Source organism: Notolepis coatsorum (assembly GCF_963971535.1).
Source record: "Notolepis coatsorum genome assembly, chromosome: 1".
NCBI lineage: Eukaryota > Metazoa > Chordata > Actinopteri > Aulopiformes > Paralepididae > Notolepis > Notolepis coatsorum.
In genome coordinates, this window is record NC_140165.1 from 109696401 (window position 1) to 109715658 (window position 19258).

The following is a 19258-nucleotide window of genomic DNA, read 5'->3' on the forward strand; positions in this document are numbered from 1 at the left end:
TACATAACAAGGTGTCCCTGAACGCGGGACCCCATCAAGATTGAAATAGATTATCTACTCCAGCCTAACAGTGCTTTTCCTGAGTGGCTCGTTGGTTTTCTAGCTAAAGTACACAAACATTCTTCCCTGCTAACTCCATCCAGCCTTCAGGCTGCTATTTTTAAGGTCTAAAGTTAGTTAAAGTGGGCCTACTCAATCACACTCCGTTGGGTGAGGGAAGATTTTCCTCCTTTGCTATTTGTTCTGTTTTATCTAAATGATCTCTGTGGCCTTGCTATAGAAGCTATGTGAAAGGGGGAAGGTTGCTTTGTTAGCTTTTGGCTTGTGTGTCCTGCTCCTTTGGCAAAGGAGACAGCTATATGATTTGATCCATCCTGTAGTATTGTATCCTGGGAATTTTGATTTAAACCATTTACGACAAAACAGTAAAACATAAATAAATAAACAACTGACTTAAACCCAGTAATACACAAGACTCTCTTCTTGGACCAAGTAAGGTTTCGTCGATAATCCAATGTACGGTTACCCCCACCCCGCCTACCCATCCCCCCCACCCCACCCCACCCACCCAACCACCTCCAATGTACAGTCCCCCCCCCACACCCCACCCCACCTACCCAACCCCCCCATCTCCTCCAATGTACAGTTTCTTCGTCAAATGTATATACTATTTTTTGTTTAAACTCTTTTTGTATCACAAACAGTACTGTATTTGTAAATCTGGTATGTCATAAATGTATAGATGTAGCAGTACTGTCTATCTGTATGTCATGTATGTCATATGTTATGAATTGAAAATGGGGGACCCTGATGTAAACAAGATAAAAGTCTTTCTCTGGTCTGCATCCCCTTAACAATTGTGTGTATTGAGCTGTACTGTATTATACCCATTCAAACAAAGCATCCAACTCATACTTGCACCTATAGTCAACACACCCAGCTTCGCCCTGCGAGAGACGATCAATTTAACCAGCTCTCTCTCAGCCTTTTTAATCTCAGTTACAATATCACAATAACGTGTGACAGTGATACAATTCAACAATCTACAGATTCAGATTCCTTGTCGTTTAGTCCATGGGCCAGAGCCCAACATTTCACTTGTCGGTACCACTCAAGTTCAAGTTCAAGTTCTTTCAGGGTGACGAAACTTACATATCATTTTTTAAAAGATCTATGTCTGTAGATGATATTTTGGTATGATAGCCTTTCCTGAGTGGTAGCTGTATCATAATTATCAAGTCATGAAGTATACCCACCCCCTCAGGAAATTCCATTTCAGATGCTGGTGCATATCCTGCTTTAGACTCACGTAGAGGCAAGGCCAGATTAAGAATTTAGAGGCCTCTAGGCCAGACTCTTGTGGAGGCCCCCCCACACACACACACACACGTGCACGAACGCACAGTGGCGTTTTTATATGTAAAACATTGGTGGGGCAGCCACTAACCAAGGCTACATACCAGGCAAACTACAGTGATCAAAATGACAGTAATCCTGCTACTGATGCGTTTTCCATACATCGAGAGAGAGAAAGTATAGTTGAGGAAAATGTATGATATTCCCTGTCTGCCAAAGTTATGGACAGGGTACCACACAATATATTATACTTTATTGTTCAGTTATTCTGTCAGTTTCATGATGGCTTTGTTTGAAAAGGTTAAATGCAGGAAAACACAACCAGAAAATTGTCATTTTTGATAACTTTAATATTTCAACAACAAAGAAACAAATAAAGAACAGTTCTGCAACAGTGCAGTTTGTGACTTGTTGGCTATAATAAAAATCACTCTAAACAAAATGTCACTTTAAAAAAAAATATATATATTTAGAAACACTTTAAAAGAAGGAGGTACTGTATAGTATAGATACAGTAAGAGTTAACACTGTAAATTGTATATTGCATAGTAGTGTATAAGAACCAGTTATCAGGAATCTAGCATGTCATTTTACCATGCATATCTTGTGTCTTATCTATTTCTTTTTTCTATGCCTATGTTATTCTATTTTATTATTGTATTTTGCACAATATAATATACAAAGAGTTCCCTTACCTGACGGGGTGAAAAAAGTTGAGATAGTCGGTATGCTTTGCCGAAGTAACGCGCTCTTTCTGTCCCTTTCCTGTTTAGATTTTAACTTAGCAGCTCCGCTTTCCCACCGTTTAACTTTTTTATCCATGTTTTTTGAGTCTCATATGATACAGTACTACTCGAGTCTTAGCCTACTTGATCAACTTGCAAGTGCAATTCGCACGGTCAGTGGTCACCTGACCTGACCTGACAGTGACCCCTGGACCTGGAAGTCAGTGTCACGTCGACTCAATGTCTCTCACCCCCTCATTATCAAACAATCAATCATATTTTTATTTGCAATACAAAAAATTAAATAAAAATAGATAGAGATGAGATGATATTAGTAGTCACTATAGATGCTGTGAAAGTAAACGCTGGATCTGATTATATATATATATTTTTCGTATTATTTTTTTCTTTTTTTACTAGGGTGTAGTGGAGGCCCCTAGTCACTAGGGGGAGCTCGAGGATATCCGCTATCAGTAGCGGCGGTCTCTGCTGTCTGTCATGATCCCAATCAGCCTCATTCGTGTCGGGGCTGGGATGTGGTGATGCGGGCGTGACAGCAGACTCTACGTCTAGTCTTCTTTTTCTTCTTGTATATTTCCGGTGGACTACGCGTCTAGGCGTATTGCCGCCCTCCACAGGACCAGGCATGCGTTGTTCATGGGACGGGGTAGCACGGTGTGCAAGCTCACTCGCTATTTGCATATCAATAGCGCCGGTCGTCAGGTGTGTTAAATACGTTCTCAGACACATTCACACCTAACTTGTTGTGAAGACGTGTTACATTCCATTCGTAGAGGCAATTAGGCACTGTCTTTAGTCTGTGCCCAAGCGAGGGGACATTAAATGCGCATTCGCGGGAGCGCGCGTGCACGTGGTGCGTGTCACCCCAGATGATTTCAATAACGCACCACTGCACAGGACAGAGGGAGCACTATAGATTTCCAGCCCTCCCTATCAGGGACGTGCACAGGACTTTAGAGGGGCAGGTGCTCAAGGGCTGAAAAGGGCACTACACTTGTGTGCATATATTAACCGAGCGCGCGTAGCGCGCAAGCTCGATTTGTAAGGGCCCTTTTCGGGCAGGGGGCCCCCTTTTTATGCTTTTTGGGGGGTTTTGGTGATCAAATATTGAATATTGAACTATAATAATCAGTGCAGGAGCTCACTTATCCTTGAAAGACACTTTTATCACTGACTTAAAAGGCCCATACATCTCCATAAATGTTCAGGGGGGAGGGAATAAGTGCTTACCCTACAGACCCCAAGAAGTGCTGTGCTGTATATTCTGTATTGTTTAATATAAATGCATTTTTTATTCCAATCCCGATTTGTATTTGAGATTCCCAAATCCCATCGGACTTGACTTCTTTGTGTCCCTCAATGAGAGTAATACCAGCATTCAACTGTATGCGCCACAGCGGTTTCTATCATCATCATCATCACCACCCACGCTATGCATAAAATATATAGGTCCGCGGAGAGGCACGCTGAGGAGGCCGTGCAAACTGCAATGGAATATGGGGCATCTCTCTCTTTACCTAATATTTTGATTCTATCCTGACATTTTTCAGTTGGAAGGGCAGTCTATATGCGTAACGGTAAAAAAATTAAAAATTAAAATTAAATAAAAAATATTTTCTTTTTCAAAAAGGGCACTTTTTTGATGAGGCTCAAAAAGGCAGGTGCTCAGGCACCCCTTGGCCTCTATGTGTGCACGTGCCTGCTCCCTATACGTCTAGTCCAGGGGTCAGCAGCCTTTACTATCAAAAGAGCCACTTTTCCCCCCTCCCACAAAATAAAATGCTCACGGAGCCGCACACCTATTTACCCTTAAAATGAAGATAACACAGTGTATAACGTTTTATGTATCCCCAAGCATACCCCACATTTAGCATAAAACGCCTGACAATTGCATACCCAAAGTAATTTGCGATTTATTATACTTTATACTTATTGCATTAATGAAATTATAAAGTAACAAAAAGAAAAGTTTTGACTTTTTATTGCTGTTTTTACCTGTTATAACAAAGGAAAACCTCAAACTCTTATGAAGAGGAGAAAAATTACTGGCTGTGTAGACCTATTTTAAAATAAAACACAGAAGAGGAGGCAAAACGCTGGTGTCTGTAGACCGACTTTGAAATAAAACCCTGAACTATTCAGGTATATTTGAGTCATTCCCTTATTTGTGGAACATTTATAAAATAAAAAGTAGTCCACTTTAAAAAAAAGACTACCATGTGTAGACCTACTTTGAAATAAAACACAGAAAAGGAGAAAAAACACTGGCATCTGTAGACCTACTTTGAAATAAAACGCTGAACTATGCAGCTCTATTTGAGTCCTTCCCTTATTTGTGGAAAATCTATAAAATAAAACGTTATTTTTTCGTTGTTCGCAAATTTTGCACCATATCAGGCATAGGCTACAGGTAAGCCTGCATTGTTAGTCATGAAAGCAAATTAATCTGTCCACGCTGAATTAAACCCTCTGTTTTCCTCAGACTTTCCTTTTTTTGGATTTATCCATGGTTAGCCTACTGGGGGGTCGGAAACTCAAGATTAGCCACTTGCAGACGGCAGGGAGAGGCACGGGGTGTGACGTACTGTATATTTTAGTTGACTAAATATTTTAGTTGATGAAATATCTTTTCATTTCAGTGTCACAGTATGACATCGATCTCTAAAACAAAACAAAAACTAAAAAAAGGGAAAATAATAAAAAAATTTGAGGCCCCTCGTCACTAGAGGCCCACGGGCCGCGGCCCAAACGGCCCGGTCATTAATCCGGCCCTGCGTAGAGGACATCGGTCAATGTTTCTCAATTAATTAATTAATAATTACAGATAAACATGCCTCTAAATATAGTAGTTTCTCTCTTGTTTCTGTGCAGAGCCTGATGATGTGAGGTTGGTGGAAGGAGGAGGCCACTGTGCTGGGAGACTGGAGATCAACCAACGGGGAGACTGGAAACGTACAATAGACAGTTGGTGGGCACCATGGACCATGAAGGAAGCAGCTGTAGTGTGCAGACAGCTGGACTGTGGCTCTGCTGTTTCAACAGAAGAGAGGGTTGGTTCTTCTAGCCAAGATGTATGGAGGTTTACATCTCACTGTTCTGGCTCTGAGTCTGCACTGAGGGAGTGTAGAGGAGCACCGTGGTCTGAATCTTCCACTTACAGCCTGGAGGTGATCTGCTCAGGTAACTCTAAAGTTTACAATAACATCACATTCAGCTGCTGATCTTTACAGTCTCACATTCCCTCTGTCTCAATGACTGTCAGTGGTTTACATCTGCATTGTTAATTCATTAGGTGACTTAGGTCACACAAACTCTTGTCATCTATCATATATATTCTTCTTTATTATTATTCCACCACTTTCTCACAATGCTACTCCTCCCAGAGCTTAGGATTGGCATTTGTTTGACAGTCATGCTACACATACATACTTATTTCTTTATTTTGCACCATTTCAGCAAAACAGTAAGAATCAAACATTGACCATGACAGAAAGTGTATAAGTAAAGGCAAGAGACCCAGATGGACCTATACGGGGCCTCAACTCATGAATTAAATCTTTTGATACCTTTTTTTTTCATTTTTTTAAGTGAAAGGGAAATAAGTTCATAAAAACAATTTTCATAATATTAAGATAATTATAAGATAATGATAATAATAACAATAATAATCTAAGTAATATGAATAATAATAACCAAAACAACAACATTAATAATTAGTCAAAACAATAAGCCTGGATTTGAGTGATGAAATAGATGAGAATTTTTTATTATAGAGGGTTTTGAATTCCAAATTGTAGGACCTCTAAATCTTATACTGAACTGACCTAATGTTGTGCGGAAGAAATTACGATGAATATTATTTGATTGCCTTGTTGGATATGAATGAATACTGAAGTTTGACATGAAAGAATTATAGAAAACAATAGAAAATAAATCTAAATTAAAAATGCAGTTAAACATAACAATACATATCTGGTATACAATAATATCAAAGATTGATAGTATTTTAAGTTGCCTAAAAAGAGGAGCAGATTCATTAGAAGTAGTGGCAAGCCTTATGAATTCATTTTGCAATACAAATTTTATGAAGAGAAGTATGAAAAGTACTGGCCCAAATAATATTACATAGGATAACACACAGGATATTACACAGGATAAATATGGGTAAATTAAACTATAATAAAGTGTCAAAAGACAGGAGCGATTCACAAGAGAAGAAATCCTTCTAATAATGCCATATGATTTCGTAATGTTTTTGCAATCAAGTTTCTTTAATAGTTGTCATACAGAAGTACAGAATACTTTTATACAAAATGCTTCTTACTGTTACGCTCCAGAGACTGTGCTAGACAAGATAGTATGAAATAAAATAGTATAGCATGTAAAATAGAAGTACAAAAGGTCACAGTGTTCAGTATAGACATATGTACAATGTTCGATGCAGAATAGAAGTAACTAAGTTACCATACAATATACAATATTCTATGCAATGTACTAATATACAATACTATATAGTGCAGAGCAGAAATGGGATGAGGCACAATTTAGGTACAATTTACAGTAAGGTGTACGAGTTGTAGTGCAAATCCTTTACCAATAAATATAAAGTGTAAAGTGTGTTTAGGTGATCTAAAGTGTGTAGAGTGGGTGCTGCAGTGTGTTGTTTGTTTAAGTGAGTGTGTGGGTGTGTGTGCTGTGTGCATTTGATGGTTGTTGCATAGTGTTTATTGTTCGTTGATGGCCTGGGGATAGAAGCTTCTTCTGAGTCTTTCTGTGCTCGCCTTAAGACTCCGGTATCGCTTGCCTGACCGCAGTAGTTCAAAGAGGCAGTTGTTCGGGTGGCTGGAGTCCTTGATGATTCTCTTAGCCTTGCCCCTGCCCACTCCCCACTGTAGCTGAATTCTCTTAAAGAGACAGGACCATAAATGAGCCTCATACACTTCCACCGGAGAAACACACAGACACAACTATGGGAGGTAGGGTGCCCACGTCCCGATATTGGGACGTTTGTCCCGCGTCCCGCTACAACATAACAATGTCCCGCAATTCAATATAAAAAAAATAAAAAAAAGATTATTCAAATATTATTATTTAATTTTTTTTTTAAATGTTGTTAATTTAATGCCTCATTCCAATATCCTCTTATATTTAAAATAAAAAAATCTGGCGATGTCAAACCAATGCGCAACCGAGCGGAGCAGCTCAACTCGAGTCTCGCGAGTCGCGCTGCCTGTCACTGTCAGACAGTCCGAGGCCGAGGCAGCTGCAGTGTGTGACGTCAGTCATACCTGATGTTTCTGCAGAATAGCCTAAAGCTTTTTTACGACGCAGTGCTTGAAGTTGAGGGGGATGACACACAACTGTCTGTGAGCTTTTCCAGCTCATGACCAGTCTAAGACTGAAACTTGAACAACGATCAAAGGACCGTTATTTTGGATTCGAGACCAGTGCAGAGGTTTCCTACCACACAGGCTGCTGCGATCGAACAGGACTTTTTAATTTTCTATCAGAGAGCGCTCGCTTACCTAGACAAATGGTTTGATTTCTCTGATCAGAATTACCTGAAACAGGTGTCATGCTTGGCTCTCAAGAAGAGAGCATTCAGCTTCCAAGAGCTTCGCGAAGCAGCTGAAGCTCTTAATATCAGCAGCAAACTGGACTCTGCATTGTTTAAAAAAAATTGTGAGTTCACCTGACACATATTGCGGAGACTGTGCTGTCTCACCTTTTCTTTATGTTATATAGGGTTTGTGGAGACTTTGGGTCTCACCCTTTTTGTTATATGAGCAACTGAGTGATCCGCTATTGACAATAAAAACATTATTATATTGTGAATATCAACCATTGCATTCTGTCTCCTCTCTTCTACACTTCACTGCTAATAATGCTCAGGAAAAGATGGCTGAAAAGACTTAGCTCCTGCTCTTTCTATTAATGGAGTGATTTTATCAGCTTGCATACCAAGATTGATGGTTACCTGCTTAATGATGAAAGTGTGATTAAATAAAGATGTTGGTGACATAGACAGTAGCGGCTGAGAAGGTGATTGGTGAAGCATCTATACAGTTTAATAAGATTAATAACAAAATGTGCTATATATAGCCTACCGTCTGCGTCGAATATGAAATAAAGGCATTTAAATAATAAATACATTTCTTAAATTTTTATTAGCAAAAAAAAGAAAAAAATACTTTGTACAACACAAAATATTGAAAATGTTGCACAAAGTATTCTCTCTTATTTCAGAAGCAAAAACGAGGCCAGGTATTTTTATCTTTCAGTTTAACTTTGAGTTAAATCCCCACACAGGGTTTCCATTAAAGGAAGGAGAGGAACAGAGGCTTTTATATCACAGAAATGTATTTAACTCACACTGTAAAAACATGCAACAAAGAGCTGACAATGATAAAAGAGCTGCTTATTCAGTTAGAGGAAAAAGTGATCACAGTGGAACGTTAAATCAAAAACACTAGACTGAACTTACTGAACTTACAGTTAAAAAAAAACACACACACACCCTGACACACAGAGGGAGAGGGGGAGAGAGAATTAATACATGTTGGTGTTGCCTTCATATTTGGACCAATATCTGCAATTTACCCCCCCCTTCCCACCAGTGTTGTGCTAGTTACTGAAAAATAGTAACTCAGTTACTTTACTAGTTACTTCATTTCAAAGTAACTTCGTTACTGTACTAGTTACTTACACCCAAAAGTAATGAGTTACTGTGAAAAGTAACTATTTAGTTATTTAAAAAAATAAATAAAAAAAAAAGATTGCTCCCGAGTCCCATGCCCCAGATAGTATTCAAAATCGGTTGATCAACTTGACAGTTTCCATTCACATCACCGAACTCTGCTAAGCAATGTGGTCTAGATACAAACACAAATCTGACACAAACAAATGTTGTCCCGAGTCGATATAATAAGAAGTGCGGCGGTTGAAGGAACAGCCTTGATGTCGCCGGAGCGTTTCATTATAACCATTATAATTCAAGGGTACTTGAACTGTACTGCTGTACTGTACTGTACCCATTCTGCAATCTGTTAATAAAGTTTTCATTCATTCATTCATTCATACTACGACTATGCTTGCACCTCATGGTACCAAAGCACCTCAAAGGCGCTTAAAACAAAATTACAAACATCACAAAACAAACTGGTCAGACTACTACTTGACCTGAACCCACCTCACCCCTGCCCACTTTGACAACCTAGGATGGCTTAGAGTAGACGACAGAGTACAGCAACTTGCAATGGGCCTGGTCTACAAGATACACTATACGACCGGGGTACCCATGTACATGTCAAAATACTTCCCAAAGGTCAGTGAATACCACAACCACTACACCAGAGGGAGCTCCACAAATCATGTAAAACCCAGATTCGGCTCAAACAAGGGACTAAACACGTTTCGCAATTATGCCACAACAATGTGGAACGCCCTACGGGTAACAGTACTGTATATTTGAATACCGTTTATGTCACAAATGTATCAGTACTAAATACCTATATGTCCCTATGCCATAAATGTCATGTATGTTGTGTATGTCATAAATGTCTATATGAATTTAAAATGGGGGACCCTGATGGAAACAAGACAAACGTCTTTCTCAGGTCTGCATCCCCTTAACAATTGTATGTATTGAGCTGTACTGTATTGTACCCATTCTGCAATCTGTTAAATAAAGTTTTCATTCATTCATTCATTCATTCACCATCTTGCAAGTTGCAACGTTGTTTAAGATATCAATCAAAGCATTGCAACGTTAGAATAGTTAGGATATCAATTGTGCATGAAAGGACTATTTATATTGTTTGATTAGTATTATGAGATTCCCTGGCAGATTTCGTACAGTCAAAATCCGTTGATCAACTTGAGTTTCAGTTGCACTCACCAAAGTCTGCGGTGGTCGAGATGTAGTAACGTTACGTTAGTCGACTCCAGCAGCGCCTCAAACATGTTCTTTATCTCGTTTCCATGTTGTATATTAATTATCTCGCCAAGTAGTTGCTAAATGGTTTGTTAGTTTGTTACTGCGTTCTTTTTATGTGGATTCATAGCGAGCGTTTGTTTTGTTTACAATAGAGAGGGTCTATTTCTTTCCGTAGCCGCATCTGGTTTGCGCACTTCTGATTGGCCAGTGGCCAGACTCGCCTCGTATCATTCTACGCGGGTGGGGATGAGGATAATAATAATCACTACCGCTCGCCATAGCTGTCAATATTTCGATTTGAAAAAACGTGCAGGTTTTAGCCACGCCCCTAATCCTGGCCCCGCCCCCTCCCACCCGGCCCCGCCCCCTCCCAATGGAGCTGCCTCGTCGCTGCTGGTCAAAACCGGTATTATTTTGTTTTCCTACTGTGTAGAGTGTAAATGCTATAAAAATACAGTAAATTACCTTTTATCAAAATATTAACCATTAAATAAAGGTTGTAATCTGTAAATGCATTTGATTTTACTGTAATTTGACAGTATTTGGAAACCATAGATGCCAGACATTTAGTTTTCTTGCAGCTTTTTTTCTTACAGTCTACAGTCAGTGAATCCTAAATCTCCACTAGGCAACCACTTAAAGTTATCAGTCCAACAAGGACTGGGTGAACTAGTTGCTACATTAAATTAATCAGATACCTGGTTGAAAGTGAAATGCTGTGAACATCCCTGCATTAAGTGTAAGACAAATTCAGTATAAATTCAGTTTATGTAGTAGTAGCATTAACATGTTCATATTTATTGAAATCTTACAATTCATACATAAATGTTATGATGAATTGAAAATGGGGGAAGAAGACCTTCTCTGGTCTGCATCCCCTTAACAATTGTGTATTGCACAATACTGTATTGTACCCATCTGTTAAAGTTAGCAATCAATCAATGTATTACCAGTGTCTTTATACCTTCATCACTGTAGGCTACATATTAATACGACAACTCAAGAAGAATCAAGAGGTTTATTTGTCACATACAGTGAAATGCAGGTGGTCACGCCCGCATTGATTGTGCAAAATGCAAAAAAATATAGACACAGGATATGCATGATAAAAAAAGACATGCCATGTTCCTGAAAAAGCTATAAAAAATACCTATGGTCATTAATTTAGCAGTGGGAAATGGGAATATCATTTTTGGAACAGTGTGTGTGTGTCTATTATGTCTGTGTAGTATGTCTGTATGTCTGTATTGAGCCGTACTGTATTGTACCCATTCTGCAATCTGTTAAATAAAGTTTTCATTCATTCTACAGAGAAAAATGAGATAGAAAAAAAGCCAATGCGATTTTGTGTTTTTCCTCAATATCTCTGCAATGCCTGCGAGTTACCAGTAACTGTATTTGTCATACCATGACAATTCACGACAACTTTTAAAACGGATCAATTTATTTATATGTATAAATCGCATTCAGGAAATTGGGCGTCAGTGAAGGCATGCTATCCGTGGAGGAATGGCAGGAGCAGGAGCAAACGGCTGTTAGTGTTCACCAACCAACACATTTACACATTCCTGCATTTGTATTGTTTTATCCACAGAAGATTTGCAAACCTTTTGTTCCAGAGACAAAAGCCACAGAGTGGGCAATCAAGAGACACTGGCTAAGTTGATTTGACACCCTCGGTCCGCGGCCGCCTCGGTGCATCAGTCTACTCTCTCCCCTGAGCTCTGAGCTTTATCCGGTCGCGTCGCTGTCTTCTTCTGGTCGCAACGGTCTGACTTCCTGTGATAACGGTCTAATCTACACTGCTGCCACCTGTCGTCACGGAGGAGAATTGCACCCATTTTGTAAAAAAAAAAAATAATAATAATAAGTACAAAATACGTACCAATCCGTGAGCCGTGAAGAGGCCGTGCAGAGGGTCGAAAAAACAGGAGAATCCCGGTAAAACCGTGAGAGTTGACAGCTATGCCGCTCGCTATCAATCTACGCCGTATATAACGCAAATAACGCAGTGACGAACCATTCAGTAACGTAAGTAGCGTTACTGAATTTCAAAAGTAATGCGTTAGAGTACTAGTTGCGGCAAAAAGTAACTTCGTTTCTGTAACGCGTTACTTTGTAACGCGTTAGTCCCAACACTGCTTCCCACACACACAAACACTCAAACACAAAAGGCCCCTCCATCATATAGATCTCTCCACAAGTGCCTCTCTCTATCCTCCGTTACACATTGTCTGTCTGAAGGCCCAATCTGTGGAGCGCACTGCAGTAGAAAGAAACTATAGGAAATATAGAAATACTATAGTTAAATATATAGAGTAGATATGCAGATGCATTTCTTAGAGAAAACTCATTTCAATATTCTATATATATTCTTACTTCCGCACACTGCCAGCCAGCCTGTATGCGATGAAGAGATACACTTTCAATTTTGACGGAAGGAAGAGAATCTCCAGATTCAGATACAATTTCAAGTTTTATACCTTTGATGATTCAGGGGAACCTATACCCTTTATTTCTGGTGCAGTGTAAAGTCTCATACATTACCTTTGTGTGAGCATACAATATTTGACATAAAATATATTTTTCTTTATCATAGTTACTAGGGATGCTCGATATTGGCTTTTTTACTGATACCGATATACCAATATTGTCCAACTCTTAATTTCCGATACTGATATCAACAGATACCGATATATGCAGGGTTTCCCCCCCCCCCCCCCCCAAAAATGGAATAATTTCAGGTAATTAACATTACATATCTCTTGTTGTGGAATTAACACAACATTATGCATACTTTTGACAATAAATAAAATCAGAATTTGTTCTTACTTGCTTGCCTGGGTAAATAAAGGTTATAGAAATGTAAAAAAAAATAAATAAAAAATTGTTTTGAAAACCGATACCGATATTTTCCGATATCACACTTTAATGCCGATATCGGCCGATAATATTGGTAGGCCGATAATATCGGACATCCCTAATAGTTACACAACTGAATCATCAACAGGTGATTTTCATTCAAGATGCACAATAAATGATATAGTTGTCAGAACACTTCAAACCATATAGCTTCAAATGCATGAAATACTTCACTATGATTGTCATCATCACTGCCAATGCAGAGAAACATTCAAGGAAGTCACATTAAATCAGCAAATGTTTTTTCTAACCTAATATTAATTGGAAATGCAATTGTGCCTTCAAAGCAAATCAATTTAATATTGGCACATAATTAATTATGAATATACATTTCTACAGGCGGCTGGGTGGCGCAGCGGACATTGCGCTCGTCACCAATGCAAGAGACACCGGGCTCGACTCCGGCTGTTGGCGTTGCCTCCGGCTTGGGCCAGCCGTCAATTCAATTGGCAGAATTAGCGGGTGGAAGTCGATGGGTGGTAATCTGGACGTTGTGGACAGCTACTCCTACCCAGTTAAATCTGTCTTCATATCTCACGCCCCAAAGGCGATAGCGAGGGGGGCATACGCGTGTAGGTCAGTGGCCAATCAGAGCGCAAAACGGAACCCGGAAACACAACTGCGTTGGTAAAAGCATACACGCCCCCCGGCCGTATTCAAGCGCTGGAGCGCTTTGCTATGGATCAAAATTAGATAGGAATCAAATGTATTGTCATCATACATTACCTATAGCTATATAATGGAATAGACTGTATTAATATATTCTGAGAACGGAATGCAGTGGCCGCGACGCGGGTCTTGATTGATTGATTGATTGATCGAAAATTGTATTAACAGATTGCAGAATGGGTACAATACAGTACAGCTCAATACACACAATTGTTAAGGGGATGCAGACCAGAGAAAGACTTTCGTCTTGTTTACATCAGGGTCTCCCATTTTCAATTCATCGTAACATATGACATACATGACATTCAGATAGACAGTACTGCTACATCTATACATTTATGACATACCAGATTTACAAATACAGTACTGTTTGTGATACAAAAAGAGTCAAAAAAGAGTATATACATTTGACGAAGAAACTGTACATTGGAGGAGATGGGGGGGGGGGGGTTGGGTAGGTGAGGTGGGGTGTGGGGGGGGACTGTACATTGGAGGTGGTTGGGTGGGTGGGGTGGGGTGGGGGGGGGTGGGTGGTTAGGCGGGGTGGGGGTAACCGTACATTGGATTATCGACAAAACCTTACTTGGTCCAAGAAGAGGGTCTCGTGTATTACTGGTTTTAATCAGTTGTTTATTTATTTATGTTTTACTGTTTGCATACGAGGTGGTCCGCAAATGTTCTTGATAACAATCTAGTGGTCCGCAATAAAACAGAAGTTTGGGAACCACTGATATAGATGATCTCTAAATATGCGTTATGTATACAGTACTGCATATCTGTATGTCATGTCATACATACATGTCATGATATATATCTGTATATCTGTATATTGTGTATGTCATAAATGTCATTATGAATTGGAAATGGGGGACCCTGATGTAAACAAGATGAAAGTCTTTCTCTGGTCTGCATCCCCTTAACAATTGTGTGTATTGAGCTGTACTGTATTGTACCTGTTGTGAAGGATCAGATTAAACCGAATATGTATATTTATTTATATATATATATTTAATTGTATTTGTATATCGTTTGATATCCCCAGTATATTCCTTGTACAATATGCATTGAATATCCCCGTTTCTACTAAACAGCCCATAATAGTTTCATTCTACCATTGGACGAGAACCTGGCGCCAGGTTGCCATACCCCTAGGTTCAAGTTCAATCGTGCCGCCTAACATGTCGAGGCAACCCCCGGTTCCGCGCAGTAATATGCCGGGCGAAATACGTGTGGTACTATTTGTTCATAGCGCATATATATATGGCGCTCGTAAAGTAGAACTTTCCTTTAGTCCAGTTCTTTACCCTCCAACAGAGTGACAGACGCAAAAGCCTCCCCACGAAGCACGTGCGGTGTAGTAGGGCCTACTTGGCCCAGAATAGGCATTGAGATATCGTGTAGATTAATAGTTGAATGGTCATAGTTTGGCACCATACCGTCGAGTTGGACGTATTCTATTAAGCTAATAATAGTCTATTTATGTATGGTGCATCGTTCGGTTCGAGTTCTACAGTTATCAGTACCCCCATCGTTCCTGACGTTATCTGGACGCTTATCCAGGCTGGTCAGACCCCTAGTGGTGATTGCATCCGAGGAGCTCCGGGTCAAGAGCGACTGGACCTGTATATTGGATTACTCTACCCGACGACGGCGAGCCTTCCACGGCTCTTGGATTATGCTTTATGTGCTTTGATTATTCCATGGATAAAGGCCAACACTGTCGAGTGTTGGAATTACCCCCCGGAGAGGACTACAGGTGAGGCGGCGCTCTACACGTGAGGTCGCACCACGTCTCTCCGTTGTGGACCGGCAGATACCGTTCCACAGAGGGTCCAGCTGCATTCGTCTGCGGCCCGAGGTTCTGTGGGCACTGGGTCTAAGACTTTGGATTCTCCCAAGACACCGTCGGCCAGATGGGATACCGCCAGCGACTTCTCTAACCCCCCCCTCCTACTGTCTTACAACCAGCGGGACCCCCCCCCCCCCCTTAGTGTATCCAGCTATAATCATTTAAGTACTATCGCTATCGTTTCCTAAATATTCCAGGTTGTATACTTACTCCCTGCGCAACCAGAGATTGGACATTCAATGTTGATTTACCTACGAATACTCATTTGCCATAAAAGTGCATACTCAACATTTCAAATCATAAATGTAATTAAGTGAATGTTGTATACACCCTTTGCTGTATTAAATATTCGATTTGGTCCATTTGTGTTGGTTCGTTTCATCAGGTGGGAATATACTTATATCTTGTACTGGGTGGCCAGAAGTTAAAGTACATGAGGTAGTGGTATTAAATATCATATCTAACAATACAGTCAGGGAATTGTACCCCTCAGCTACAATTGGTCCTTCGAGCCGGAGGGTAACTAGTGTAATATTAATATAGTGTTATTAATATCGAAATGGCCTATGATGAACACTCCACGAAACGATCCTCCTAACCTAGAACGCCCGCGGCGCAGACGACAGACACCTCAGTACTTAGAGGCTTACATTGTCAGTCAACTACCTAGCCTTCGACAAACGGTAAACGTGGTAAAAGTAGAAAGTAAAATTATGTCTGACCTTAACGACCAGGTTTCCCCGACCACAGAGGCCCTAGTAGGTCCTAATGTAACAGACCAAGCCCACGGTGGGGACCAGGAGGGAATTGACATGCCTTTACCCCCCGCCACTACTAAAGAAGTAGTCCCCGACACGCCCCGGGAGGAAGACAACCCTACAGAGAGAGAACTCTGCACGGAAGAAGAAGAGGAGAGCGCCGAGGAACTAGAGCTCCAGGACTCCCCAACGAGTACCCCCAGGAGCGGTTCACGCAGGAGCGGCTCACCTCCACTACCGCCTACAACAGGCGTTCCTCGTCAGCCTGACAGCCTCTACTGAACGCGATCGGCTCCAAGCACAGACGCTTAGCGAGCGCGAACGTCTCCAAGCCCAGGCGACCAGCGAGCGCGAACACCTCCAAGCACAGCAACGGAGCGAAGAACAGCGCACAAGTCTGGAGATGAGACGCTTCCAGATGGAAGAGAATATGGCAAGAGACCGGGCCGACGCCCAGCGCGCCGCTGCTGGTGCCCAAAGAGAAACAGAGCGCGCCGCCGCCGACGCCCAGCGCGCCGCTGCCGGTGCCCAAAGAGACGCAGAGCGCGACAGACTACAAGCGCAACTAATAGAGCAGCTGATCAAAAGGACAACTCCCTCTCCCTCCGCCAGGGGCTCAAGGAACTCGTCGAGACAGCAGTCAAGAGCAGCGTCACCGCAACGAGCAAGCGACCCTGAACTTGACCAACAGACCGAGTCTAGACCCCCCGCAGACCCCCTTCCCATACCGGTCCAAGCGAGACCCAGCTACAAGGAAGGAGCGGCCTACACTGCGGAGAAGCTAAATAAACGATTACAAGATCTGGAAGATTTGATAGAAGAAGAAGAGGGAGAAGAGGAGAACCAAGCCCGACGACAGCACAGTACTCCACCGGACCAGGAGGTCCCATACAGTCCAGGCTATACCCCCGCGGCGCTGCGCTACAGACCCCCGACTCTATTTACGGGTGAGCACGACGCACGACCAGCCCCGAGGAACAGTACCTGGACCAGCGGGCCATGGTACCCTGCCAGTACCAGCCCACAGCGAGGCGCAAGAGGGGACTCGCCCAGGAGGTCTCTCCCCCAACGCTCGCCGATGTATCAGCCATCCATGGCGTCATACAACGCCACGCCGTCATTCCCAGACTTCGCCTATGAGAGTCGAGCACAGTACACGGAGCTCCTGATGTGTTTAGAGACAATGATGGTGGATGTCGTTGATGAACGCCACAAGTATGCAATATTATTGAAGCACCTGAAAGTACCGCGAGCGCACAATATAGCGCTAGCCTATGCTACCTCCTCGACCCCATACACAGCGGCCCTTGCAGCGCTGGATCGAAGATATGGACGTATATGGGATTACGTAATCCAGGAGATAAGGCATATTGACCGCCTACCCCCAGCCACGGACAATCGCTCACTGGACGACCTGTCAATCAAGGTGCAGTCCCTGGTGGGGATGCTGGGAGCTCAACGGGAGAAGGGCAGGCATGAGCTGTACGCCAACTCTAACGTTGAGAGGATTTTGGAGAAGCTGCCACCCGCAAGACAGGAGCGCTTTCGGCGGCAGAGGGACTACCGAGATCCCGACGGCCCCGAGCCATCCCTCCTTGATCTGGCCGACTTCTTGGCGAGAGAGGTCAGCAGCTTACGACTGGACACCTTCGGGCGGAGCACGCCAAGCCCCAGAGAGGGACCCAGGAGAATAAGTGATGGAAGAAGATCGGTGACTGTCATGCACCAATCAGAGTCAGTACCGAGCAGTAAGAGTCACAGCACCCCCTCGAGAAAGGAGAAGTGGAAGATAGCGTGTCCCTACTGTGAGAAAGAACACTGGCTGTCACAATGTGACTCATTCACAAAGATGAATGCAGAAGAAGTGAGCCAATGGATAAAGTCCAACCGGCGCTGTTATCGATGTGCGCGGCCCCACATGGCAGCCGAATGCCGCCTAAAGAAAAGGTGCAGCCGGTGCGATGGAGCCCATCTAGATATACTACACGATAGTAACGGAAGACGGCCTATACCTGCACCACGGAGCGGCACCAAGGCAAGTGTCATGTACATTGACCCCGCCAGCAGCAACGGAGCTCAAGTGCTCTTAAAGGTTGTCCGTGTGACATTGAGCTACCAGGATAAAGTCATGGACACTTACGCCGTCCTTGATGACGGGTCAGAGAAGACCCTTCTGCTCGCCTCCGCTGCGACTCAACTGGGACTGCGGGGGAGCAAGAACGAAATGACGATTCGGACAATAAGAAGAGATTTAAAGACGGTAAAGGGCGAGAATGTCTCCTTCACTATCGCAGCCAACGGGCAGCCAGAGCGACGGTAAAAGATCACAAATGCTTTCACCAGCCAAGAAATAGGACTCTCGCAGTACACCTACCCTGTCACCAAGTTGATGGATAAATATGTGCACCTGCGCCAATTACCTATCCCGCTCATAAACGGCGCTACCCCGACCCTGTTGATAGGCTCCGACCATGCAGAACTCATAGTCCCGATTGACCGGGTCCATACAGGTCCCCGAGGCTGTCCTGCAGCCGTCGAGACCCGCCTAGGATGGACATTACAAGGCCCCCTCGCTAAATCTCTCAACCGAACCGCAGCCACTAGCTGCTTCCACTCCCGAACGACAGAAGAAGACACCACTCTCCTGCAGCATGTCGAGAGGCTATGGACCCTAGAGACAATGCCCTTTAAGAACGAAAAGAAAGACATTCGCTCTAAAGAAGACATTTACGCCATCCACCTACTCGAGCAGGGGGCAAAGAGAGTCACAGTCGGCGGAGTGATGAGATACGCAACTCCACTCCTGAGGCGAGAGGGAATGCCCCCCTTTCACGCAAAGAAAGACGCCACGGAGCGCTATCTACTGAACACAGAGCGGCGCCTAGCCAAAGACCCCGCTCAACAGAGTGTGTACCGAGCTGAGATTGAGAAGCTAATCACAGCGGGACACGTAACAAAGATTGACATTAAAGAGGCCGATCAGACGACCGAATCATGGTACGTGCCGCATCACAAGGTCCAT